General features: G+C 49.2%; 1 protein-coding gene across 2 annotated transcripts in view; it reads left to right on the plus strand.

The window, feature by feature from the left end:
- LOC126536190 (proton-coupled zinc antiporter SLC30A1-like) overlaps window positions 1–26426 on the plus strand; it is a 66700-nt gene that overhangs the window by 9823 nt on the left and 30451 nt on the right. The window contains exon 2 of one of the 2 annotated variants that reach the window (XM_055073854.2): window positions 17667–18095. The exons of the other annotated variant lie outside the window; for it this stretch is intronic. The gene's annotated coding sequence lies outside the window, so the exon portion shown is untranslated. The remainder of the gene's footprint in view (window positions 1–17666; window positions 18096–26426) is intronic. 2 annotated transcript variants of the gene reach the window in all.

Raw genomic sequence — 26426 nt, forward strand, 5'->3', positions numbered from 1 at the left:
AGTGGTGGTGTTCCCGTGAGAGCTGGTAGGGGTGGCTGCGTTATAGCCCAGAGCCGAAGGGAGTATACTGACATATATTTTCGAAGTTGTAGACACTTTATACCATGTGTTTCTCGCAATGCAAAATGATGACACTTAGCAAGTATGAATGTTTGGAAACACTTGTCAGATATTTTAATATGATATTTAGGTTGATCTCGAAATAGGAGACCTGGATTCGCGGATATCATCGTGTCGTAGTGACTTCAAGGGAAGTTTACCGACGTCATGTTGCAATAAAGCTATAAGTATAATGACGTTGCTTGCACAAAAAAAAAAAAAAAGAAATGTTGCAAAGAGCGCCACTCGTCCGGCTGCGTTCCCATGTAGCAGTCGCAGTGATCACGGAAGGGGGGAGCCAGTGCATAATGACGTCATGACGCATCCACCTCCTGGGCACGAGAAACCGAAACTGGGTTGTAGAAACAAGTGTGATATAAAATTGTTTATAGCGTTCTGCCGCTTGCCACTGTTTTGAGATGGTTTAGAAGGCTTAAACCTTCATTTAACGTTAAATAATGAGAAGCGATAAATTTCTTGTCGGTACTTCTTTGACTATAACACTGCTCCCATTACGTTGGGTTTTGTTACGTCGTGGCGGTAGGAAACATGTCGGCGGTATTCCGGTCGCATTGTCATTGCAAGCAGGCTAACCGCCGCAGCTACCTAACGCTGGCAACGCCCGTGGGGATATGCGAGAATGCGAAAAATTGTGCAATATGGCGGATTGGTGAGTTAGCGGAAGAGGCGTGATGCGACGTCTTTAACATTGCGTCAGTATCGTGTCAGTGAGAGAGAAGGGAAAAGCAAAGGACAGCTTATTTGAGCAAAGGCAGTGAAGTCGGTCTGAGGTAAAAGTCATTTAACCTGCTTCTTCACGCTTGTCCAAGCTGGCTTCTCTGCAAGAACACAGTGTGTAAGCAGAAGCTTGCTTCTGCGGTTCTGTTTGCTTTACGGTTATCATAGTTGACGGCCAGGGGTGCAGAAGTACTAGAAATAAAGGTGCTGGGACTTGGAGTAGTCAATTGTGTATTCTTAGCTCTTTCATCTCGCTGTCTTATAGCACAAAACACAGAACACATTACTACGCCAACGGCATCATTACAGACAAGTGAATGAACTAAAGCCCGAATAAAACTTGGAGCCTATAGGTTTGGAGAGCTGCGCTGCGACCGAGTGCACCATCAGGATATACTAGCGGTGTCACGTGTAAGAAACTGCCCCTCCTTTCGGAGGTGTTCGGAGGAAATTTGTGCCAGAAGGGGGAGCACATTTTCACAAGATTGTTGAAAATTTTCACAATTTCAATTTCACAATTGTCGTACACACACACACACACACACAAAACACACACACACACACACACACACACACACACACACACACACACACACACACACACACACACACACACACACACACACACACACACACACACACACACACACACACACACACACACACACACACACACGCGCGCGCGCGCGCGCGCACACGCACACACGCACACACGCACACACGCACACACACACACGCACACGCACACACGCACACACGCACACACACGCACACGCACACGCGCACGCACGCACGCACGCACGCACGCACGCACTGAGACACCGTGTTGCCACCAAACGAAGCTATCGGTTTCAGCGCCAGGAGGTATAAGTTATCAGCCTGTCCATCTGTAGGAACACTTTTCACTCATTTTCGTGTGCGCGAACTGCAGTGGCTTCTCTTTTTTTTCCTGGCAGACCTATCAAATACTGCTTTATTTTAGAAGGCAGACTATGACATAAGACCTTCGTGCGATATCTGAGTGCGATCGAACCAGTGGTAAACCGAAAGGGGAGGCAAGAAAAATCAGGTTGTTGGGTTGGTTGGTCATAGTATCTTTCTTTTTATTTCGGTGAAGGCATGCCATAAGACACAATGTCTTTTGGGTGCCTTATATTCTTGCGGCACTATTCTTCTAGAGGAGCGTCGATGAATAAGACGCTTTTGATCTGGCGCGCGCTCTCGACCACGTGGTTCAGCGCTTGATCGCCTTGCAAATATATGGTAAATGCGTTTTCCTAGTCTGTCTGCCTACACGTGACGTCTTTGTGGAGGTGCTGGGCGTCTGACGCAAGACGGAGCCCCGCAGTGGTCGCCAAGTCGCCACTCTAGGCATGCCTACCGGCGGTGAAACTGCGTCAGCGGCGGCAGCCATGCCAGCCATCATCCTGGTTCCACCCCTTGATCCTGGGACATCTTCCGGCGCTGATGGTGAAGACTGGATTCGACTCTGTGAGTGCGTAGGCGCACATTACATTTGGGAGCTGACCTTGACGCTGGCGAACGTCATATTTTACCTAAAAGGAACTGCGAAGGCCTGGTTCGATACAGCGAAGAAGATCGCTCACAAGCCTGGGAGCGTTTGTAAGACGAAACTTCTTCAAGTTGTTTGGCCAACCTACAGGCTGCCAGCGTGGCGCCAAGAAAAAACTTTCCTCGCGCATGCAGACTTTCTACAGAGTACCAGAACACCCTGAATGTACCTGACGTACATTCAGGATGTTCAGGCCTTTTCCCATGAGTTGACGCCAAGATGACAGAAGTCGATAAGGTCGCGCACGTACGGATGATGAGTTTAACCTGATCGTGTTTAAAGACTCTTCGACAGTCAACAAGATTGTTACTGAATGCCGACGCTTCGAAGATGCTAAAGTCAACAAGACGCCCGCCAAAAATATAATCGAGCCATCCTGCATCCCTTAGGCATCTCCTGTGGTTCTTGATCAAAAGAAAAATGACAGCCGGAGATTTCGCGTGGACTACCGGCAACTTAAAGATATCACCAAAAAGGATGTGTACCCGCTCTCACGCATCGACGACGCCCAGGATTGCCTTCATGGCGCCAAGTATTTTTCTTCAATCGACCTTTGGTCAGGGTACTGGCAGATCGCCGTTGATAACATGGACTGTGAGACGATCACTTTTATTACCTCTGAGGGCCTTTATGAGTTTAAAGCCGTGTCCTTCGGCTTATGCAACGCCCCTGCCGCTTTCGAACGCATGATGGACACCTTCTTACACTGTTTTAAATGGTCCACTTGCCTGTGCTATCGTGATGACGTCGATGAATTTTCACCGACATTTGAAACGCATCTCGACCGACTTTCCTCCATCCTTTCTGTGCCCCGTAAGCTAACTTCAATCCTTAAGTCTTCATAAGGGTGTGAACCGGTGTATAGCTCACACCCTTGCACTCTTTTTGTGTGTAAAGGTGTGAGTTACAGACTAACTTACGCCATTATGCCCTTTTAAGGGGCAAATTAGTTAACAGTGTGTTTCGCAAAGCCGGCATGCAGCTTAATTCATTCAAGTGCCACTTCGGAGGTCAGCAACTTACAATGCTCGGTCATCTCGTCGACTCAACCGGTGTTCGCCCCGACCCTGAGGAAGTTCGAGCCGTGCAGGAGTTCCCCGTTCCGACTCGCACAAAGGAAGTTCGTAGCTTTCTGGGTCTGTGCTCTTACTTCCGTCGTTTTGTCAACATTTTCTTGGAAATCGCACGCGCTCTCACAAACTTACTGAAGAAAGGCGTCTTTGTCTTTTTGGAGTGCTGCACAGGCTGCGGCTTTCTCTACCATCATCACGTCGCTTACTGCACCGCCTGTCCTGGCTCATTTCGACATCTCCGCTTCAACAGAATTCCGCGCCAGTGCCAGCGACTACGGAATCGGTACTGTTTCGGTCCAGCATCGGAATGGGCATGCCCGTGTTATCGCCTATGCCAGCCGTCTCGTTTCCTCAACTGAACAGAACGACTCCATCACGGAACGGGAGTGTGTTGCTCTCGTTTGGGCGGTAGGCAAACTCCGCCCCTACTTACATGGCCAGCATTTCACCGTCATTACCGATCACCACGCACTTTGCAGGTTGTTGTCCCTTAATGATCCCGCTGGGCATCTTGGTCGCTGGGTACTGCGGGCTCCAAGAATACGCCTACTCCGTTTCTTATAAGTCTGGCCGATTGCACCGGAACGCTATTTGTTCCGCAATCCCGTGGATCTGCCTGAAGCCTCCGATTACGCGCCTGCATGTGTACTCTCGCTCTCCGCTTGATGCCACATCCGTGATGAACAGCGCCGTGATCCAATATTACGTGAGCTTATTCAGAAGCTGGATTTCGCAGCACCCGATCCGCCCCTTCGCCTATTCGTGCTTGTAGATGGCACAATATCGCCACAACCTCCACCCGGACGGACGCGAACTGCTGCTTGTCGTTCCTATGCATCTGCACTTGAGCGTTCTCAGCCAGCTCCATGACGTGCGCCATGACCGCATGGTCGGTCACCTTGGAGTTTCCCGGACCTACGACCACGTTCGGCGTCGCTGCCTTTGACCCGGTCTTTACCGGGTCAAAGTTTGTAGCTACGTTGCTGCATGTGAACCGTGCCAACAGTGTAATAAACCACCTATGCTCCCTGCTGGCCTCCTTCAGCCCCTTGACGTCCCATCTGGCCCCTTCTTCCGAGTTGGTCTTGACCTCCTCAGTCTCGGCATGCTATGCTCTAAGGCCTATGCTGTGCATGAATTGAACAAGTGTTTCGGTGGTACATGTGTTGTCGCGTACCCAAAGCTAGATGTGGCATAGCAGCCAAGGCCGTCCTGCCGAAGGAGTCCGGAGTGTTCTACTTGTATAAGACTGTACTGGATAAGTACATATTTATTGGCCGAGTATCTGCTTACGTTACTTGTACATATTTAACGGCGAGCGTCTGCTTACATTCCTTGAGATGGTAGTTTGGACGTCTTGCACCTGGTGAAACGTGCAGTTCCAATTAAGTACATGTGACCATAGAGCTTTCTACATAATTACTTGGACGTTTATAAACACGCCGCTAGGAGGAGGAAAAAGAGGATGTAGGTGAAGGAAGAAGAAGAGAAGGAAGAGGCTGCAGGTGGAATACTAGTCTAGTTATTCCAGTATATCCTTTTGTTTTTACTTTTAATTTGAATTTCTCCTCTTCTAAAATAAGAATTATCTTAAGCTACCTCCTACCGCCCTATTCTTGGCCTATCATCTTTAGTGGATCGAGCCAGAAAATTGGTTCATCATCATTATCATCATCATCATGTGCTGATAATCGTGGATCACGATGTTTAACTCCCGACCACTGCCGGTATTTTATGTTCCGAAGCTTTATTGCTTATACAGAGTGATTACACCTTCGGTCTTTTGAAGGCATACGGGCAGAATGACGTCGCAAGTATATTGTATCCCGTGTGAATTTGAGTACGTAAACTTAAAGAATACTCGCCGTGATGACTCAGTAGCTATACGAGTTCTGCTAGTGAGCAAGTGGTTGCGGGTCGGATTCCCTGCAGCTGCGCCCGCATTTCAGTGGCAGCGGAATGCAAGACGCCCGTATATCTAGTAATGGGTGCACTCTAAATAACTCCGGGCGGTCGAAATTAATATTGAGTGTTTCACTACGTCTATCAAGTTACTGTGTTGCTTTGGTGCATTAAGACCCATAGTCGGTCTTTAAATAAAGAAAACGCGGAAGTTGCACTGCGCAGTACTCACTGCTGTCAAAATCAGTTACCACATTAATGGTATCGGTTCACCTCGCTTCCTACCGAACTTTGTTTACTACCACTTTTTTGCTTAGACAATCTCATTTTGTTTAGCCATCATAATTTTGCGAAACGACCTTGACGCATTAAAAAACAAAGATTCCATATTGAGCTTCACCTTATGTCCTCCTCGATCCCATCGAGTAGTGCTCCGAACCATCCTGGATCAAAATACGTCCTACGGGTTGGCTATACGCATAATACTAAACCAAACTATTCGTAGACTGGTACTGCTACTTGGCGTTGTAAATCATGAAGGTCTATATTTTGCATATTAGTGTGCCAGCTCCAACTGCCTGCGCGACGAGGAAGCGGCAGGGCGTTCTTTATCTCGTCGGCAGCGCTCGGCCAGCAACATACATTTTTCCGTCATCCGACGGGAGCCGACCTTGTTCACCCGACGCACGCTTGAGAGCAGCACCATACCACTGCGCAGGCGCTCCGTCACGTGGCTTTCTTCATATTTCGCGAGCTGTCTTTGCAACCCTGAAATAAGGACTACGTGAGACGTATCGTAATGGAAACAACTCGATCGGTGGTTTCTGAAGGTGCTCTACAAGTCTGCGTATCATATTTGGGGTCATCAGTCAATATTTAAAAACAATGTGTAATTAAATTTAATGAATGAGTGAGTTACGGGGAAAACGAAAATTTGTGTGAGTTACCATAGGTTATTGCGCATGGTATGCGTTCGGTTCAATTCGCTTCCGACGCGCCTTTCATTTTTAAGTTCTTCGCTCAAGTTACGTAGGACCCCCTGTATACCATGCAGTAGCGACTGTGCCGCTTACTTAAAGGGACGGAGTCGCTGTCCATCATCTTGCTGTCGCGTGCGCGCGCTGACGTGTTCCCATGGCCTCGGTGCACGGCGGAGCGAGCGGAAAGCGGAAGAGAGACCTGCGGCCCGCGAGCACGACAGGTGTTCGGTTTGCACGCGCGTGTGTACGTACAACAACGGGCCAGCGACCTTCCGTGTCTGCGCGCGGAGCAAAACATATCGGCGAACGCCACGCTTAGTGCCGGCACGAGGCTACTAATTCACCATTCGCGTGAGTCTCTTGCCTATGCGTAAAACTCTCCCGAGTGGGTGTTTCTCGGCGAAGCTGTTAAGGGGAGTTCCACGACGGTCTTCGCTCTGCGGCGGCGTGGTCTGTATCAACTGTCAATCAAAGAGCAGCCCCCGAAGCACCCTGCGTCCAGGTCGTTGGCGAGAAAGCGCAGATTATACAGACCGGAATTTGAAGCGCTCGTAAGTGTCAGATCGATATTTTGCTCGGGAGTTGTGCGGGGTGAACTGGCAGAACGAACGGCCAAGCGCGTGCTTGCCGCCTGTCTTCCATTGTCGTGGTTTCTTTTGTCAGCTCGCTCGATCATCAAACCCGCAGTTCATGCGTGGGAGATGCCGATAGGCTTTCTTTTGTAAGCTTAAAAGCACAAGCAAAGATGCACGAACTCCAAGAAGCACCCCATTAATTGACGACTAAATGCCCATTCTTGGCCGTAGTTCAGATGAAATGAAACAATAAAGGAGGTGCTGTCGCTTGACCCAACGCTGCTTTCTCGAAACAGGTAATGAGTAGCGCTATCTTGTAGCGTACTTTTTCAAAAAAAGAAAATTGTGGCTGAGACGTAGCCAAGATGCATCTAGAACTGGGGCCTAGCATAATTTGCATAGCTCAGTTGAGCTACAGATGGCTTACTCGGCAAAAGCCATCACCTTCACCCATCACGTTTCAGGCATGTGCATTGGTATATACCTACGTTTACAGTGCAGGATAAATGCAGTGACGTATTCGTGGTCATTAAAAAAACCGCGTACCCCGCACCTGGCTCGACATCACTGTCTCGTAATCTCACACTGAGTGTCTAAGTCTAAGCTATATGTAAGCCGAGAAAGAAAAAGTTCGAAATAATGAAAATTTAACACATGTTAGGAAAGTATAATCAAAGTTGTGTTAGTTGCTATGGGTGCCTTTCCTTCTTTTCTTTCTTTGTCTAATAGTGCCACGAAAAGTAAATGATGACGGGAAAAGTAGACACTTATGTCCTTTTCTGGGGCTTGTGTCCGTGTCTACTTTTTCCCGTCTTCGTTCACTTTATGCGATGTCACTACACCAGAAGTGTTCGTAAGTTCCACGTTGCCCTTCGTGGTTAGCACCGTGACTTTCTTTCTTTTTTTGCTTCTTTTTGTGGAGGAAAATAATAAATCAATCGATCGAACATTAAATCTTGATAATGACGACCGACAACGTTTAAAGTTCAAAAATCGACCTTATAATTGAGCTTTGACTTACACTTACTGGTACTTGGACGCTGTAGTTTCAAATTACGGCATCCCTCATTAGAAGAGTCGTACAACGGCACACGTGCGAGACGTCTATTCTGATCACGTGGGGTTATATAAGACGCAGCAATATATTCGTTACACACATTCATTTTTGCACTCTTCTCCCATCGATCGTGCGGTCGGAAATTAAACACAGACAGGTCACACTTTACAGCAGTACATAAAAAGAAGCAAAGTAGACCTGACAGTGAGAAGTCGTGAAAGAAGCACCCAATACGCGTCATGCTCAGCAGCAGACGTTGTGACCACTGCGCCCTCTGTGGCGGTTATCAGTAACTAGTACCGGTAATCTTGATATTGGTAACCAGTTAGATGGCGCTCGGTAAACTATACCGTGTGCCCCAGCTAACGTTAGCCAAGCTGTTCAAAGAAAGGTTACAAAAACCCGGTACAAGATACAATTATGAGACATATACGGCGTTTGGTCGTAAGAAGTCTGACGACCGAACCCCGTAGGTCTTAAAATCCTATGTTGTACCGCGTTCTTAAATTTCTTTTTGGTTGAAGAGCTTGGTTAACCTTATCTGGGACACCCTATATTATTGAGTGACAGCAACGTGTTACAGGCATTTTCTGCAACTCAGTAGACTCCCTCACGAGGGCGATTCAGCAGTCCGTAGAGCGTGACCGTGGAATGTTGCCAAAAGCAACTTTCCTGCTCAGAGTTGGGAAGCCAGAGCGATCGCGTGCCAGGAGGCGTAAAAAAAGTTAAACGAACCATAAGACACAGAACAGCTTGATAAGAGTACTGCCAGCATCGTGACCTTCAGAATAACAGTTTGTTTCTATAAATACATGCCGCTTTTTCACCTGCCGCCGTGTGTTTCTCTTGTGTATACAAACTGTGTGTGCGTGTGTGTGTGTGTGTGTGTGTGTGTGTGTGCGTGTGTGTGTTTGTGTGCGTGCGTGTGCGTGTGTGCGTGTGTGCGTGCGTGCGTGCGTGCGTGCGTGCGTGCGCGCGCGCGCTTCGTTTTCCGGTAAGTCAAAATGGATGTTATTTGCTCGCAGAAACCACGCAGAATTGACATCCGAAACTTCGCAACAACAAGCATAGCGAAAATCGCTTGCGGTGCGTCCGCTCCACTTGAAGCCGCTGAAACTATTCTGCTGTATTACAATACATGTATAGTGAGGCGGGACAGAAATTTGGAAAAGTGAGCAGTGTTTCTTTTACAGAGAAATAAAAAAAAATTTACATTAGCGCTCGAAAAAAGAATATTTCTTCAAATGTCGAATCGAATGCCTTTCTTTTTTTTTTTTGCCTCGGGAAGCAGTGTGAAAGGGCATAAGACGGTCAGCAAAGCTTATTTGTGCTCAGTATGCATCTAATCCTGTTCTTAAAGAAGCCAAAGCAACGGCACAAGCTTGTATCAAACCGAATATGGCCGCATTGTTTGCTAGCATAAGTTAAGTGTAAGAGCTACGCAAAAAAAAATAATAAATAATAATGTTGGTGGATTCATGTGGATATTTATTATACAGAAAGGCTTACAATGACTGTCGGTATCATTCAGAACAGGAACCCCGTAATAGATCGGAATGGAGTACATGATATTAGTGAATAAAGGAATATATTTCCGTATTAGGAAAGACAACACTACCTCGCTATTCGAGATAACACATTATCGAAGAACCTAGGAACGATTCACCCTTTAATGCATGACGGGAAGTTATTCCTTATAGCTTTCTGCGCGGCGTGCTTTCTCAGTAATAGGTCCCGCTATGTGGTAACGATGCGTCCTGTACTTGTATCAGAATAAATAAATAAAAAGTACGTTGCAAGAATGGCCGAGTATTTTAGGTTAATCTGACAGCATCATATTTGAAGAGGCCATTACACCAGTGTCATAAGAAGCCAACAAACACTGACACCAAGGATAACATAGGGGAAATTACTCGCGCTTAATAAGTGAAATAAAGAAACGATAAATTAATGGAAATTAAAGTGAATGAAAAACAACTTGCCGCAGGTGGGAAACGATCCCATAACCTTCGTATTACGCGTGCGATGCTCTACCAATCGATATGATGACTATAATATATATAATATAATATATAATATAATGGTATGATATGACTAATAAATATTGGGCCCCTCGGTTATCCCCCTTTCTTCTCATTATACCAGTAGTCCCTCGGATAAATCATTCTCCTCCAAGTGTATATTGACACGTGTACTTATCTTTATCGGGCAACCACGTTTCGCCGCTTAACAACTGTAATCGCGCAGCGCGGGACGCGCCTGCATGTATCCGAAGATTCTGGAAAGTTATCGATGCTGCTATCCGCTCTCTGTTGTCGCCGAACCTTGTGTTATCAGATTTCATCGCGTGACACGAATGGTGTAGAACTTTGTGGAAGACACGCGGGTCCCATCAGTTAATCTGGAACATTCGACGACTGATCTATAAAAGCCGACGCGCTTGACCCGCTAATCAGTTTTTCCGACGATCGCCGACCGTGTTCGCCGCTATCGTTGTGCTATAAGTGTAGCCTGTTTTTGTGGGCACAGGTTCGCCCAATAAAAGCTAGTTTTGTATTCCACCGTATTGCTTCTTTCTTCCCCGTCACTACCACGTGACATCTGGTGGAGGTGCTTTTCGTCCATGTACAGGACGCCCCCGACAAGCCGTGATCCCAGCCCAGACCACAAACAGAACACCAACGTAGTCCCGGACCACCGAGCAAGCCGCCGTCTTCAACAGCTGCCTCCGGAGCACGGACTTCTACCTGAGAAGACCAAGAAGATTGTGGCCAAGGCAACCGCAATGGCAGCCCCGGCGTCCCCCATCGTGCTGCAGCACCCCAGGGAACCACCAACGTTCCGCGGTTCCACATTTGAGGACCCGGAAACCTGGCTGGAAACGTATGAGAGGGTCGCTGCGTTTAACAACTGGGCAAGCGACGACAAGCTACGACATGTCTATTTCGCATTAGAGGACGCCGCCAAGACGTGGTTCGAGAATCGAGAAGCCACCTTGACGACGTGGGACCTCTTCCGAAGCGGCTTCCTGCAAACATTTCAAAGCGTCGTGCGAAAAGAGCGAGCCCAAGCTCTACTGGAGACAAGAGCACAGCTGCCGAATGAGACGATCACGATTTTCACTGAGGAAATGAGCCGTCTGTTCCGCCACGCCGACCCAGAAATGTCCGAGGAGAAGAAAGTACGTCTACTGATGCGTGGTGTAAAGGAGGAACTTTTCGCCGGTATGGTAAGAAGCCCACCGAAGACCGTCGACGAGTTTCTTCGTGAGGCGACGAGCATCGAGAAGACACTGGAATTGCGGAACCGACAATTTGACCGACGCACCAAGCCAACAAGCTACTCCGGAATTCAATCACTGGCCACGGACGATTTATGCGAGACCATCAGGGCCATCGTGCGCGAAGAACTGCGCAAGGTCTTGCCATCGTCGCAGCCTCAAGTAGCCTCGATCGCCGACATCGTGAAAGAAGAGGTGCACAGATCGCTAGGAGTTCCTGAGGTGCAACCACAATTACCGCAGCCCCAGCCAGAAGCGATGACTTACGCCGCCATCGCACGCCGTCAAGCCCCTCCGCGACAACGCCAGGGCCCTGTAACGCCACAATTCCGTCGTCCACCGCCGCCGCCGCCAGCACGCCCACCCGTCGCCCAGCGCACTTACGCGAGGAAGACGGACATTTGGCGCGCCCCCGACCACCGCCCGCTCTGCTACCACTGCGGCGAAGCCGGCCACGTGTACCGCCGATGCCCATACCGCGACCTGGGATTGCGAGGCTTCGCCGTGAACGCACAGCGCCCGAGGGAAGGTGAACGCCCTCGTGACATCGCCGACTACCTCGCCGCTACTCAGTGGAGCCCTCGACGACCGTCCCGTTCGCCGTCACCAGGCCGCTACCTGTCGCCGCAGCACCGACCATACACCGGCCCAGCCCGGGGCCGCTCTGCGAGCCCATATCCGGAAAACTAAAAGCAGCAACCGATGGAGGTGCGGTTGCTGTTCGTCGAACTGACGAAGATCCTCCGCCGCCGACGAAGACGACGAAGAAACCATCTCGACGACCTAATGACGACACGCCGCCGTCCCGACGAAGTCAGGAAGCGAAGACTACACCGACGAAAGACGACTTGACGAAGCGACGTTCCAGCTTCAGTTCAACACGACGCAGCCGTGATCCGACGCCACGACCTAACTGCAACGCCAGACAAAGAACCACCGACCTTGACGTGCTTCTCGACGGCCACGCAGTCACTGCCTTAGTCGACACAGGGGCCGATTACTCCGTAATGAGTGGACACATCGCCGCCCAGTTGAAGAAGGTTAAGACTGTATGGGAGGGCCCCCAAATTCGGACCGCTGGAGGACACCTCATTACGCCGACTGGAGTCTGCACGGCAAGAATTACCATTCATGACCGGACTTACCCTGCCACCTTCGTTATCCTGCAACAGTGTTCACGAGACGTCATTCTCGGCATGGACTTCCTGAACCAACACGGCGCAATCATCGACCTGAAGTCGCAGTCAATAACGCTGTCGGAAGATCAAGCGATACCTCCGGAGAGCCCTCGTAGTCGCCACGCCTTGAGTGTGCTCGAAGATCAAGTGAGCATCCCGCCTCGCTCCAGCATTGTTATTTCGGTCGGCACCGAAACACCCGCTGACGTAGAAGGCGTCATCGAAGGCGACCAACGTCTACTGCTCGACCGTGAAATTTGCGTCGCAAGAGGGATCGCTCGACTGCATGGAGGAAACACGAGAGTGTTGCTGACGAACTTCAGCCAGGAGTTCAAGCACATCAACAAGGGCACGACGATCGCATTCATCGAGGAAATACAGGAAACCAGCGATGCCTTTGTCCTCTCGGATTCTGTTGCATCTACCCCGACGACCGCAGTTCCCGAGCCAGACTTCAACATAAATCCAAGTCTCCCCGTGATTAAGCAGCAACAGCTCAGAAGTCTGCTTCGACGATACAAAGACTGCTTTTCGACGTCATCAAAGATTCGACAAACACCAGTCGCAAAGCATCGCATAATCACCGAAGAGAGCGCTCGACCACTACGCCAGAGCCCTTACCGAGTTTCGACGCGAGAACGCGAAGCTATAAGACAACAAGTCGACGAAATGCTGCGCGACGACATCATCCAGCCGTCGAAAAGCCCGTGGGCGTCTCCAGTTGTTTTAGTGAAGAAAAAGGACGGAACCCTACGTTTCTGCGTCGATTATCGTCGACTGAACAAAATCACGAAGAAAGACGTATACCCCCTCCCACGAATAGACGACGCATTAGATCGGCTCTGCAATGCTAAATACTTCTCATCGATGGACCTCAAGTCTGGCTACTGGCAAATAGAAGTCGACGAAAGGGATCGCGAAAAGACCGCCTTCATCACGCCAGACGGCCTCTATGAATTCAAGGTTATGCCATTTGGACTGTGCTCGGCGCCTGCAACATTCCAGCGCGTGATGGACACGGTTTTAGCAGGATTGAAGTGGCAGACCTGTCTTGTTTACTTGGATGACGTCGTCGTCTTCGCCGGAAATTTCGACGATCACCTTAAGCGGCTTGCGACAGTATTAGAGGCCATCAAGTCATCAGGGCTCACCCTGAAGCCGGAAAAGTGTCGCTTCGCTTACGATGAGCTTCTATTCCTAGGCCATGTCATCAGCAAATCTGGAGTGCGCCCCGACCCGCAGAAGACAGCTGCCATCGCAAAGTTCCCGCAACCAATCGACAAGAAGGCAGTGCGCAGATTCCTTGGCATGTGTGCCTACTATAGGCGCTTTGTCAAGGACTTTTCGCGCATCGCGGAGCCGCTAACACATCTAACGAAATCTGATGTCGAGTTCAATTGGGAAACGCCGCAGGCCGACGCATTCGAAGAACTCAAACGACGCATGCAGTCGCCGCCGGTACTTGCACACTTCGACGAGGACGCCGATACTGAAATCCACACTGACGCCAGTAGCCTAGGCCTCGGTGCCGTCCTAGTCCAGAGGAAAGAAGGACTTGAACGGGTGATATCGTATGCTAGCCGGTCGCTGTCAAAAGCGGAAAGCAATTATTCGACAACTGAAAAGGAATGCCTCGCCATCATTTGGGCTACAGCTAAATTCCGCCCTTACCTCTATGGCAGGCCATTCAAAGTCGTCAGCGACCACCACGCGTTGTGTTGGCTAGCTAACTTAAAGGACCCTTCAGGACGGCTGGCGCGGTGGAGCCTCAGACTACAAGAATATGACGTAACGGTAATATACAAGTCCGGAAGAAAACACTCCGACGCCGACTGCTTATCACGCGCCCCAATCGATCCCCCGCCGCAAGACGACGTGGACGACGACGCCTTCCTTGGGATAATAAGCGCGGAAGACTTCACTAAACAGCAACGAGCAGACCCGGAGCTAAAAGGCCTCGTCGAGTATTTGAAAGGGAACACCGACGTTGTCCCTAGGGCATTTAAGCGCGTGTTGTCTTCGTTCACGCTACGAAACAACCTGCTCGTGAAGAAGAACTTCTCACCAGTCCACGCCAGCTACCTTCTTGTGGTGCCGTCAGCGCTCCGTCCAGAAATACTGCACGCCCTACACGACGATCCAACCGCTGGGCACCTCGGATTCTCCCGGACGCTGTCGAGGATACAGGAAAAGTATTACTGGCCGCGTCTGACCGCCGACGTCGCCCGTTACGTCAAGACATGCAGAGACTGTCAACGACGCAAGACACCACCGACAAGACCAGCAGGATTACTACAGCCGATCGAACCTCCTCGTCGACCATTCCAGCAGATTGGGATGGATTTGTTGGGGCCGTTTCCGATGTCAACATCCAGGAATAAGTGGATCATCGTGGCGACGGACTATCTCACCCGCTTTGCTGAAACCAAAGCTGTACCAAAAGGCAGCGCAGCCGAAGTGGCGAAATTTTTCGTCGAGAACATCCTGCTGCGACATGGTGCCCCAGAAGTCCTCATCACCGACAGAGGAACGGCTTTTACAGCAGAGCTCACCGAAGCCATTCTGCAGTACAGCCAGACGAGCCACAGGAGGACAACTGCCTACCATCCGCAGACGAATGGTCTCACGGAGCGCCTGAACAAGACCCTCGCCGACATGCTAGCAATGTACGTCGACGTCGAGCACAAGACGTGGGACGCGGTCCTGCCGTATGTCACCTTCGCCTACAACACGGCGGTGCAAGAAACAACACAGATCACGCCATTCAAGTTGGTTTACGGCAGGAACCCGACGACGACGCTCGACGCCATGCTGCCGCACGTCACTGACGAGGAGAATCTTGACGTCGCTACCTATCTCCAGCGCGCCGAAGAAGCCCGACAGCTCGCCCGCCTACGGATCAAGACCCAGCAGCGTACCGACAGCCGACACTACAACCTCCGACGACGCTTCGTCGAGTACCAGCCCGGCGACCGTGTTTGGGTATGGACCCCGATACGCCGGCGAGGACTCAGTGAGAAGCTGCTGCGACGCTATTTCGGACCCTACAAGGTCGTCCGACGTATTGGCGCTCTAGACTATGAGGTCGTGCCAGACGGCATTTCGCACTCACAGCGGCGCCGCGCACGATCTGAAGTGGTGCACGTGGTGCGCCTTAAACCATTTTACGGACGCTAATGAACTTCCTTAGTTTGTTGTTTTCTTTGCTACGAGTGCTTTTCTTTGTTACTTTCGTTTGTTAGCAGCATCGGGTCGATGCTTTTTAAGAGGGGGGTAATGACACGTGTACTTATCTTTATCGGGCAACCACGTTTCGCCGCTTAACAACTGTAATCGCGCAGCGCGGGACGCGCCTGCATGTATCCGAAGATTCTGGAAAGTTATCGATGCTGCTATCCGCTCTCTGTTGTCGCCGAACCTTGTGTTATCAGATTTCATCGCGTGACACGAATGGTGTAGAACTTTGTGGAAGACACGCGGGTCCCATCAGTTAATCTGGAACATTCGACGACTGATCTATAAAAGCCGACGCGCTTGACCCGCTAATCAGTTTTTCCGACGATCGCCGACCGTGTTCGCCGCTATCGTTGTGCTATAAGTGTAGCCTGTTTTTGTGGGCACAGGTTCGCCCAATAAAAGCTAGTTTTGTATTCCACCGTATTGCTTCTTTCTTCCCCGTCACTACCACGTGACAATATAGACGATAGTTGCGCGCAGATATCGCGCTTTATTAGGCCTTGACGAATATTTCAAAAGCTGTCAAATTCTCGTATCGAATAAGAATAGAATATAGCAAATGCTGTTCCATTTCTGTAGAAAATATAAATGGACATCTGATTTTTGAAATTAAAGCGCTGCTTCTAATTTCTGTCCGGATCCGTTGCCTGCCTTCGCGCGCATCCTGTGACTACATAGCGGCTCGCGTTTTTCCGACTTCGCGCGATACCCGATACGCATGGCAGGAAACACCGAGTGCTTCGTTTACAGTTCACTGCTTCCATTATTCTTTAAAGAGCACCGCAGACATTCTATCCGTCTCTCTGCAAGTGCTTTGTTCCCGGGTCCTTCTGTGCGCTTTCGTCATCGATACAGTTGCGCTTTATATGATGCAAGTACGAGACTTCAGCTGAAATCGCGCGGCAACCTTGCATAATTTCTCGCAGCTATCTCGTAGTGTGAAGCCGTCAGCGATCTTTGCACGTACTTGCCCATGCCGAGATTTTGTAGAAATCTAATCTTGCGGGTGCAAGAGGACTTGACACATTCGGAAGCGTTCTTCGGTGTCCATATATATTTAACCATGGCACACCGTGTGTGAAGGGTCCAGTGTTCTCCGAGAGTGCCAAGCTTTATTCCGAAAGATGCGGCGCACTCACTCGATATATATATATATATATACGGTCGAGTGCAATAGCCTAAAGACCACCGCATCGGCAAAAAAATTCAATTTCTTCTAGCGCAGTCATCCGACGTGAAATTGTATCAATGCATGACGCTGGTCAAACAGGCGCACGTAGGCAGTACCACTTGATTTCAGCCTTTGTGCCTATAGGTTGCGAAGAAAAAATATTTTAGCCGCACCTCTGGTCCTTTAACTTTTGCACTGGACTGTGCGTATGCTCAGGTACACGCTTTAGTACGATGACTATCAACAGACCAACGTTTGGCATGCGGAAATTTTCTTCAGCTTTCTTTCTTTCTCGTGGCCCAACCACTCGATGTGTTATCTTTGGCGAAGTACGAAACTGTCGACAATGATACTTACTGGTTGTTCGGCGGCCAAGCTTAAGTTTCCTCTTCTGCAATTAGTATAGTTACTTATTGTTCTAAAAACTAAATTTGGTTTTTACAAGCCAGAACCACAATCTTGAGAAGCACGCCGCATAATGGGAGACTCCGGATTATTCTTTGACCTGCTGGGGTTTCTTAATGTACTACATGTACGCGTACACTTGAAGCTAAGTCCACGATAATGTTCGCATTTCGCCTTCACCGAAATGCGGGCACCGCGGCCGGGGATCGAAACCCCGGTGACCTCGAACTCGACCGCACAGCGCGATAGCCACTAAGCTATCGCGGCGGGTTCATTCGTCGTTCTTAAACAAATCCACTTTGTTTACGTCGTTATGCTTACGAACCTGTTTATTGAGCTTACTATCGTTACGCTCCTTAGTCACTCAGTTTGCTTCGTTTACTTCGTTTTACTTCCAGACGAAAGACGCTGCAAACACAAGACCAGCAACGTCATCGTTCACGCTCACCGCCGGGAATCCGGACTGACTCGCTCTGTTATCAGCTGGGCTCCACCGCGAGATGAGCAGGCTGGCGTGCTACGCTAGGCTTATCGACGTCCCCATCTTGTCCGTTCGGCACTTCGGCGATAACCGACGCGGAGTCGTCGATGTTGTCGCGTCCTCTTCAGCGGCGGCGGATGCGCTTAACAGCCGATCTCACTCAATTGTCACGCGCGCGGACGGAACGTGTGCAGACGGTTTTGTCGGCAGGCGGGGTACCGCCACGTTGTGTGCAGTTGGATTCCTAAACGCTTACGCGAATTTCGCCAACCAGCAGCTCCAAGGAGAACGAACCCTGTCACCGCGCCGGGCATGGCGGGAAGAAAGCAGAAGCTCTGAATACTAGGCAAGTGGTGCTCGCTCTTTTGCCCTTCTCCCCATGGGCTCGAATTCATTAAGTTTTTCGTTCTCTAAGTGGTGCTGCTTACCATTGGCTGCCGCAACATCACAATTGGCTGGTGTCTGTTCTTAAAGCAGACTTTGCGTAAGAACATTTTTGTGGGTAGGAACATTTGTAGTGTCTTCTCGATAGTCGGCTTCTCGTGTACAGAGGTGGCGCGCGTGGCGTATAATATAAACACAGGCGCCGCTGTTGTTCGAGACAGATGCTTGCAGTATTGTCATATGCCTCACAGAAAGCAGATAGACGTCGTTCGGGTGGTGAGCGTCATCTATAGGGCATTGGCCGTCAGCCCTGACCTTTAAGAGTACGCATTCCATAACGCATAACATGCTTCCAAACGCTAGAGATAAAAGAGAAAGAAAGAAAAAAAAAACACGAGAAAGCAAGCATAAACAGGGCAATAGACACTGGACACATGTCCATTCTAGAATACAAAATTTTTTTCGCAATCATAGCCCAATCGCAGAAGAACTTGCACAAGCAAGTGTTATTTTCAAATATGTTAAACGTTTATAGGCACCATACTGTGAAATCGTGCCGCCAAACGTTAGCGGCCCCCGGTTATGAGTGTCGTCATGAGGGGCCCGAAAATTTAGAGAGCGAATCCCGTTTCGTGCCCATATACTTGTGTATGTCGGATGTATGTGGCTGAAAGGCACACAATGGAATGGAAGCGTTGAAGGGGGGGGGGGGGGGATTTTAGTTCCCTGACCAAGTGACTGAAGAATTGATCCATATATGACCTGTAACAAGTTTGCCTATTCTTATTTCTGCAGTGTCTTGTTCAATACACCACATTATTCTTATTTCGTCACGCCCTCCCTGCTTGGAATTTGTGTCCGCCGTATTTTATAAAATAAATAAATAAATAAACAAATAAATAAATAAATAAATAAATTGACAGATGCGCCATCGGTCAGCAACAACGCGATCGCATCGATGTGTCGTTGCCTTTCACCTACTAAAATGTGCTCCAAATGACAAATACGGGCAAAAAAAAAGGCCTAATTAGAGATTGTTGAATTCACACGTGCATGACTTCGTCTTTGTCTTTTTTGTTGTTTTTATGGTGTTATCTTTATATATTTATTTATTGTGTGTGTGTGTGTGTGTGTGTGTGTGTGTGTGTGTGTGTGTGTTAGGTAAATGGTTCTTTGTAGTTTTGTAGTGCACATGTGACGCGAGAACCAGCAGGCACTCCGTGCACTTGGAAACATGAGACTCACAACGAGTTCCGCAACATGTATGAATGAATTAAGGGCTCTGGCTAATGCGGGATAAATGCGGTTCTCTCTTACGACTTCGGCGCTACGGAAATTTCTGCGACAGGCGCTGCGACATGTTGTAGTCGGGCATTACATGCACCTGAATTATTAGAGCACCGACGTGAAAAGTTCCGGAATAGTGCATTTATAGCTGCGAGGGAGAAAAAGAAATGGGTAGATGCCCGTTTCTACCTCCGCGAGGTTCATTAATTTATTTTTATGGTACTGGGTTTAAATATTGGCAAGTTCTTCTGTCTGTATTGTAAACGTTGCGTAGGCGGCTATTCCACGGCACTTGATTGTCATATGAGCAGCTTGGAGTGGGGCAAAGTACAGGGGGGAAAAAAAGTTATCAAACCCAATTTTGGTCAATGACCCAAGGTCAGCGTTCTCATGATGCTATCAAAGTGTGTGGGTCGGGTACAGAAAAATAGCGTTGCACTTTGGCGAAAGCCGGCCCCGACGAGAACAGAAATCAGACGTGTTTGACCACGTCCCTTCGCTCTTTTTGCTATAAACTTTTCATTACGGGTGAATAATATCACGTTGTTTTATAAAACACATGGAGCACTTCCATCTGCCGACGTAACCTTCAGGCACGGCAAAGGACAATCAAGACAAGACAACAATTTTGCTGCTAACTTGCGCCTGTGTGTTGCTGAAAAAAGAAAAGTGAGCAAGAATGTGTGCCTTTTTATGTACCGTGTGTCCCAGCTAACGTTAGCCTAGCTGTTCAACAACAACATAAAAAATATTTTAAAAAAGACACGGTACGAGATACAATCAAGAGACTTACGGTGCTCGGTCGTCATAGGTCTGACGACCGAACGCTGCGCAAGTCTTAAAATTGCATCCTGCACCGTGTCTTTTTATATATATTTATTTTCGTTGAGCTGCTTGGCTAACATTAGCTGACATCCTTTATAGTAGGTTGTATTTGAATGTGCGCACGCGGACTCGAGGACTCAACGCCGGCTGGCCACGCGTTGATTGCAATGACATGACACGTGCCAAGCAGTCTACGTGCATGGTCTGGCACGTGCGCCGCCCCCTCCCCCCCCCCCCCCCCCGCCACTCCTGCCTCCCGTTGCTATTTGAAAAAAAGTTACAACACGTCGACTGCTGACCCTGCTATCGAGGATTGCTTAAATACTTCGCAATATAGTGTGCCGCCCGCCGCCGCCGTACAAAGCTCCCGCTCGCTTGTTGTCGCCGCATTTGCGGTTGGCTCTCGTCAGCTGCTAAAGTGCTTCGTTTAGAAAAAGAAACAGGGAGTAGAGGTAATAACAGCGCCGAGTTCTGAATGTGCAAATCACAGTCGGCACCTGACTCCATGCTTCATCTTTCAAATCCCGAAATAATTACACTGGCTTCGTTCCGATGAAGCATTAATGCAGACAAAAACAGAAATATGTAGATGTCGTCCGTTATAAATGCGTGAGTGACAACCAAACTTGGTGTCCCTGGCCCGAGGGCGACAACTGACAACAACGATGAGGTCATGAGAGAAGGCTATGGAGCTATTACGAACAACAACGCCCATGGCGGCAGGACCGCTCACGTGTTACGGACCTGGGGGATCAAATTCTGAACTGTCCGAATGGGCTTTACTGCAAACTTCTGACCGAGGGAATACGATGGCGGCAAATACGACGATGATCCAGACAATCCCTGCGATGGCCGGGCCTCGAAAGCTGATCGATTCCTTATTCGGTGCTAGAAACGTCTGCCCGGCCACACGTCTAGAATACTGCTCCAAATTACATTCGTGGTGCCATAAAATGACCGCCTAATACACACTATACAGACGCGCACAACACGCACAACTATAGCAAGGACACGCATGTACAGTAAGAAGCATCTATAGAGCGTCTGTTTGAGGCCAGCGTCGAGGATGAAGGAAAATTGCACCTTCTCTAATTGCGTGCAAAGCAGTTGCAGCGCTACTCCGAGGTCCAGGTATAGGCGGATGAACTTAACAGCAACATACTTCATTTGCTTTTTCACGTCAGAATCAGGCCAGTTCCTCATCGAGGATACGTCTCAGAGTTGTTAAGGCAACAGAAAATATCAGTGTGAAGAGCAAACTCAATCGATTCCCTCTGTCGATTCTCAAAGCTGGCATATTCGCTCAGCCGTCCAGCCCAGTCACCGCGCCCTTTCATTTTTCAACGTCTCCGCAGCGGTGTTGCAATATGACGACATTTTCTGACTCTGAGCTGAGCCTGTTTGCCCAACGACTCCGTAGGGACAGCTGGCGCGTATGCGAGAAGTCTAGTTAAAACGCGTCATGCAAAGAAAAATAAAAAGAACCCATATAAATCGCAACGTTACCCTACACGTATAGTTCAGTGCACTTTGGCGAAGCGATACGAAGCTGCGAAACACAACCGATATGAGTAAAGCCGTTTAAGCACGCGGTTGGCATAGGCGTTCACCTCTGCACTGGAACCAAACAGGAAGTAGCATCGTTTCCCAATATTTCACCGGGCAAACTTGACGCTCTCGGCTCCCCGGCGGGCGCGTTTCGTCCAGCACGCCTTCTTCGCCACCACTGCGCGCGCACCCGCGGCCGTCACTGAAAGTCCATCCTTCAACGCAACCGACCACCGCGATGTCGCAAGTTTAACGACTCTTCCAGACTCGCAATCGCTTCCGTGCAGCAGAACGTCCAACGATTCCGCCGCCCGTTCTCAACGTACAGCTTTCAGTCAAACTGGCATGCGGACACGTGGGGAACACAACCCCGCACCTTCGTCACACACACTCGCACGCCCGCGGACGCCGCAGGGTTCCACGACTCCCTGTTTTCGCCTCCGAAGCGCGAGCCCGCTGCTATTTTGGGCCTCCCCAGCTTTTGGCTCCAGGGCCTGCTCCCTCCATTTAGCGAATCTCAACTTCACTCTTCTCGCGCACCTCTGCTAGCTGAGCGAAACGCCGCTCTGTGCGCGCACCCACGCTGCGATCGCGTCGCGTGTTGGATTTGTAGATCCACGGGCAGCAGCAGCAGCGCACCCGAGCCCGTTGCACGGCATCGCTATTTCTGTTTATCGCTGCGCCGCGGGTGTGTATGCACGAGTATGTCGATGACAGCCGGTGCGATGGATGATGGCCCCGCGGCAGCCGCGCCACAAGCGATCTCTACTACCGTGCGTATCGCTTGTTTTCTTTTCTCCGAAGCTGTGCTCTAAGAACACCTGGAGTGCTCGCAACTTCTACAGGAGGAGAGAGTTGTAGTTTCCGCATTCGACCCTGCTATAAAGGGTTCTCGTACGCGCTCCCAGTGGAGTGCGTTCACGCTCGTTCGTTTGCACGTGCTTCATCGGAAAAGTGCACAAACTCTCCCAAATTTAGTTAAATGGCACCGACAGCTATGCAACAGCTCACCGTTGATTTATATTTAAGTGTGTCGTTCCTGTGTGCTGATATCTGACTTTGTTGGCTCTCTGAATATTTTTTTTTTTGTCTATGGCAAATATCCTTTATATCTTGCCTCATGAACATCGTCCATGTCTTGCAATAAATGAAGAGGTCGTGGTATATTAGAACTATCTGCTTTCTAAGCGAACTATTTGCACCTTCATGCCTCGTTTTCACTGGCGACACGTTTTGCACGACGAACACGCGATATGCTTGCGCAAAGACAGCACGTGGTCACCTGCACGTTATATCTGACGTAAATTCAAGTTATAAGTACATTCTAGGAAACTGGGGTCCAGTTACTGCATAATTGCATTAGCAGCAGAGTAGTTCGCTCTTGATCGCCGTTATTTACCGTGATGTTTGACAAGCACGCAGTTATCGCCTTTAGAAGATTTGCAGGTGTCCTTAGCTATCGCCTATGAGATGCGAAGGCGAAAGCCTTGTAAAGTCTACTGTAATTCGCCTTAATCCGCCTTAATTCACCTTAATGTAGCTTAATTAATCCACCTTAATACTCCTTCATCCATCTTAATCCATCGTAATCGACCTTAATGCTAATCCTCCTTAATGCACCTTAATCCACCCTAATCCTCCTTAATCCGCTTTCATCCATCTTAAACCACCTTAATTTTCCTTAATTAAAAGGATTCTACATAAATTGAGGACGACGCAACGAGCTATGGAAAGAACAATGATGGGTGAAACGTTAAGGGATAAGAAAAGAGCAGATTGGGTGAGGGAACAAACGCGAGTTAATGATATCTTAGTTGAAATCAAGAAAAAGAAATGGGCATGGGCAGGACACGTAATGAGGAGGGAAGATAACCGATGATCATTAAGGGTTACGGACTGGATTCCAAGGGAAGGGAAGTGTAAGGTCGCTCTGATTGTTCGTGTTCTTAAGTGTCACGAATCAGCCACGTGCTGTGTGTATAGAGAGGGGGTGCACTCCCCCCCCCATGTCAGCGGGGCAACCGTTTCTGTGTTATGTGGGGTCACAGGGACCGCGCGGTGTTGGGTGACGCGTCGCGGCAGGCGCCAGGAGGGCGAGTGCCGATTCCGGGAAGTCGGTATTGTGCGCACGGTGTTGGCAGTCCGCCGACGGTCACACGAGTCCACACAGACCAGCCTTGAAAGGGACCGCTGTACACGGTATTGTGCGTCTGGCGCCCGAGTACCGACTAAGTGGAGGCGCTGCCGCGGTTAAGAAGGGCTTAGCAACCTTGACCCCGTGCCGCATATACGGAGCAGGGACCTATCCTTCTACGCGTCCGGAACGCAATCGCCAGCCTTGTTGTTGGGTGCGACTGCCTGTGTGGTGTCGAAGGCCAGCTTACAGTGCACGCTGTAGGGATGCGGTGCACACGTGAAGAGTGCATTCGGACGGCGGCGTCTTGTAAACACGCACTCGGAGAACTTTGTCTTGTAGACAATAAGTTTGAAGGACAAGGAGGGCCATCAGTCTCCCACACGGACAAACTTTGAGTACAGCTGCACTACGTGGTGTCGATGCCCCTGCTTTCGAGACATTTGCGGCCTAGAGACGCCCTTGGGATTTGAGGCGGCCTAGCGATAACTTGTTCGGGCCTGGCGTGTTTTGCTGAGCCCGTCACTAACTACGGAGAAATGAGAGGGCAACGGAGTTTTATGGAAGAAGGAAAAGAGCTTTGTTTTCCAATATGTTTATTTTTAAGAGTAAGCCCATCCCTGTGGGTTATGGCTTAACAAGCGATTGACTCTGATTGGCAACTGAACCTGTGGGACGGGCCAACGGCCCTACCGCCTTTTTTTCTTTGTATATTTTGGGCTATAAAAATCGGGACGACATGCTGTCCCTCAGACTTGGCTGAAATCAGGATTACTGATAGATCAGTGAGGCTCCGTACCATGTACGTTAGACTTGGCTGAAATCAGGATTGCTGATAGATCAGTGAGCCTCCGTACTATGTACGTTAAAACGAGTCTGGGCTCTAACAGTCATTGAGACAGTCGAAGAGTGAGACTTTGTTTCTCAATTGTTCAAGTTTGTAATGTATTTGTTTTACCTGCCATGTATATAGAAAAGTTTACCTATAAATATTTCTTGTACATCTGATCTCATCGCTTCCTGCCTGCGTTTGATCAACAACTGCCGATCATCGTCCGAGAAGCTTCAAGTTCCCACGGAGAAGCGAGGACAGAGAACGAACGAAACTTTACTGGAAGCGTAGCAGGGGGCGGCAGAAAGTTAGGTGGGCGGATGAGATAAAGAAGTTTGCAGGGACAACATGGCCACAATTAGTACATGACCGGGGTAGTTGGAGAAGTATGGGAGATGCCTTTGCCCTGCAGTGGGCGTAACCAGGCTGATGATGATGATACACCGTAATCCAATCACTAACCAATAACTCATTTTGCTCATCGCTAATAATCTCTTATACACGGCTGGATATGTTTTGGTTCGCTTCTGGCTTTCCTTGGGTCACGTGATATTTTCTGTACCTCACAACGCGACCTTGAAACATAGAGATCTAAGGTTCTCGCCTTAAAATAAACGTCGAATGAAATTTTATTCATTTTGGAATGAATAAGCTCCGGAATAAGCACAGTCCCGGGAAGCTTGGCACATCGGAAAAAAAAATATGGCCTTAGAAAAATGTGCCTTAACGACGACATAAAAAAAGAAAAAAATATGAAATGAAATATATGGTTCCCCAACAAGCGAGTAAGCCTTCGCTGTCAGCACTGCGGACAATAAAACTTGCTTCAAAACCGAGCGAAAGACTAACTTACCAATAAACGCACGGCGGGCGCTCGCACACTAGCCGCTTCGCCTTCTGTGTTCTTTTGGCCCCCTGCGTCGCGGCTCTGTGATCTGTGTGGCAGTTGGCAACGGATGCCACCAAGGCAAGATGACTTACATTGTAGTCGGAATAGAAAAAAAAAGCGCAGAAAGTAACGCGAGCAGAAGGGACACGTCAGAAGAGAGCAAGCGACATCGCAGCTCGGTGCCGTCTGTCTGCCCGCGATGCGTAACGGGCTTAATTGACGACCCCTCAAACACTGTACATTGTTGAGAATTTAATTAAGGCTCCGTGCCGCCTAAAGGTACGATCGGTCAAACTGAGTGCATAGTGCTACCGAAGGACGGATGCTCGCTTCCAAGTGTTTCAGAAAAAAAAAAAAACCGGAAGAATTCATTTTACGATGAACGCCGACGTTAATGCGATTAGCGTTCAAGTAATGTAACGACGTACCGTATTCTTGAAGGCACCTTTATTTACAATAATTAGCCATCGCTCCGAGATTTAGTTTCGGGTTGGCGGACGCCACAAAGGAAGCTTTGCTAAACGCGGCGTCGTATCTCGTTCCACCTACAAGACACTGAGCTCCACTGTTCAATGCGGCTGCCAGAAGTTTCATCCGATAAGCCACGCTTATGGCCTATATACTTTGTTGAGGAAGAGTACATTTTTGTTACTTAGAATAGGTTTTCTCCCACCCACGTTGTTCTTCATCGAATCAGAAAGTCAACGCAGAGGAATTTAACCTCGCGTACTGCCAAAAAAAGGAAATTACTTCGGAGGTTTGGCTTGCTGTCACGAAC

The sequence above is a fragment of the Dermacentor andersoni genome, chromosome 4 (genome assembly GCF_023375885.2).
Source record: "Dermacentor andersoni chromosome 4, qqDerAnde1_hic_scaffold, whole genome shotgun sequence".
In the NCBI taxonomy this organism is placed as follows: domain Eukaryota; kingdom Metazoa; phylum Arthropoda; class Arachnida; order Ixodida; family Ixodidae; genus Dermacentor; species Dermacentor andersoni.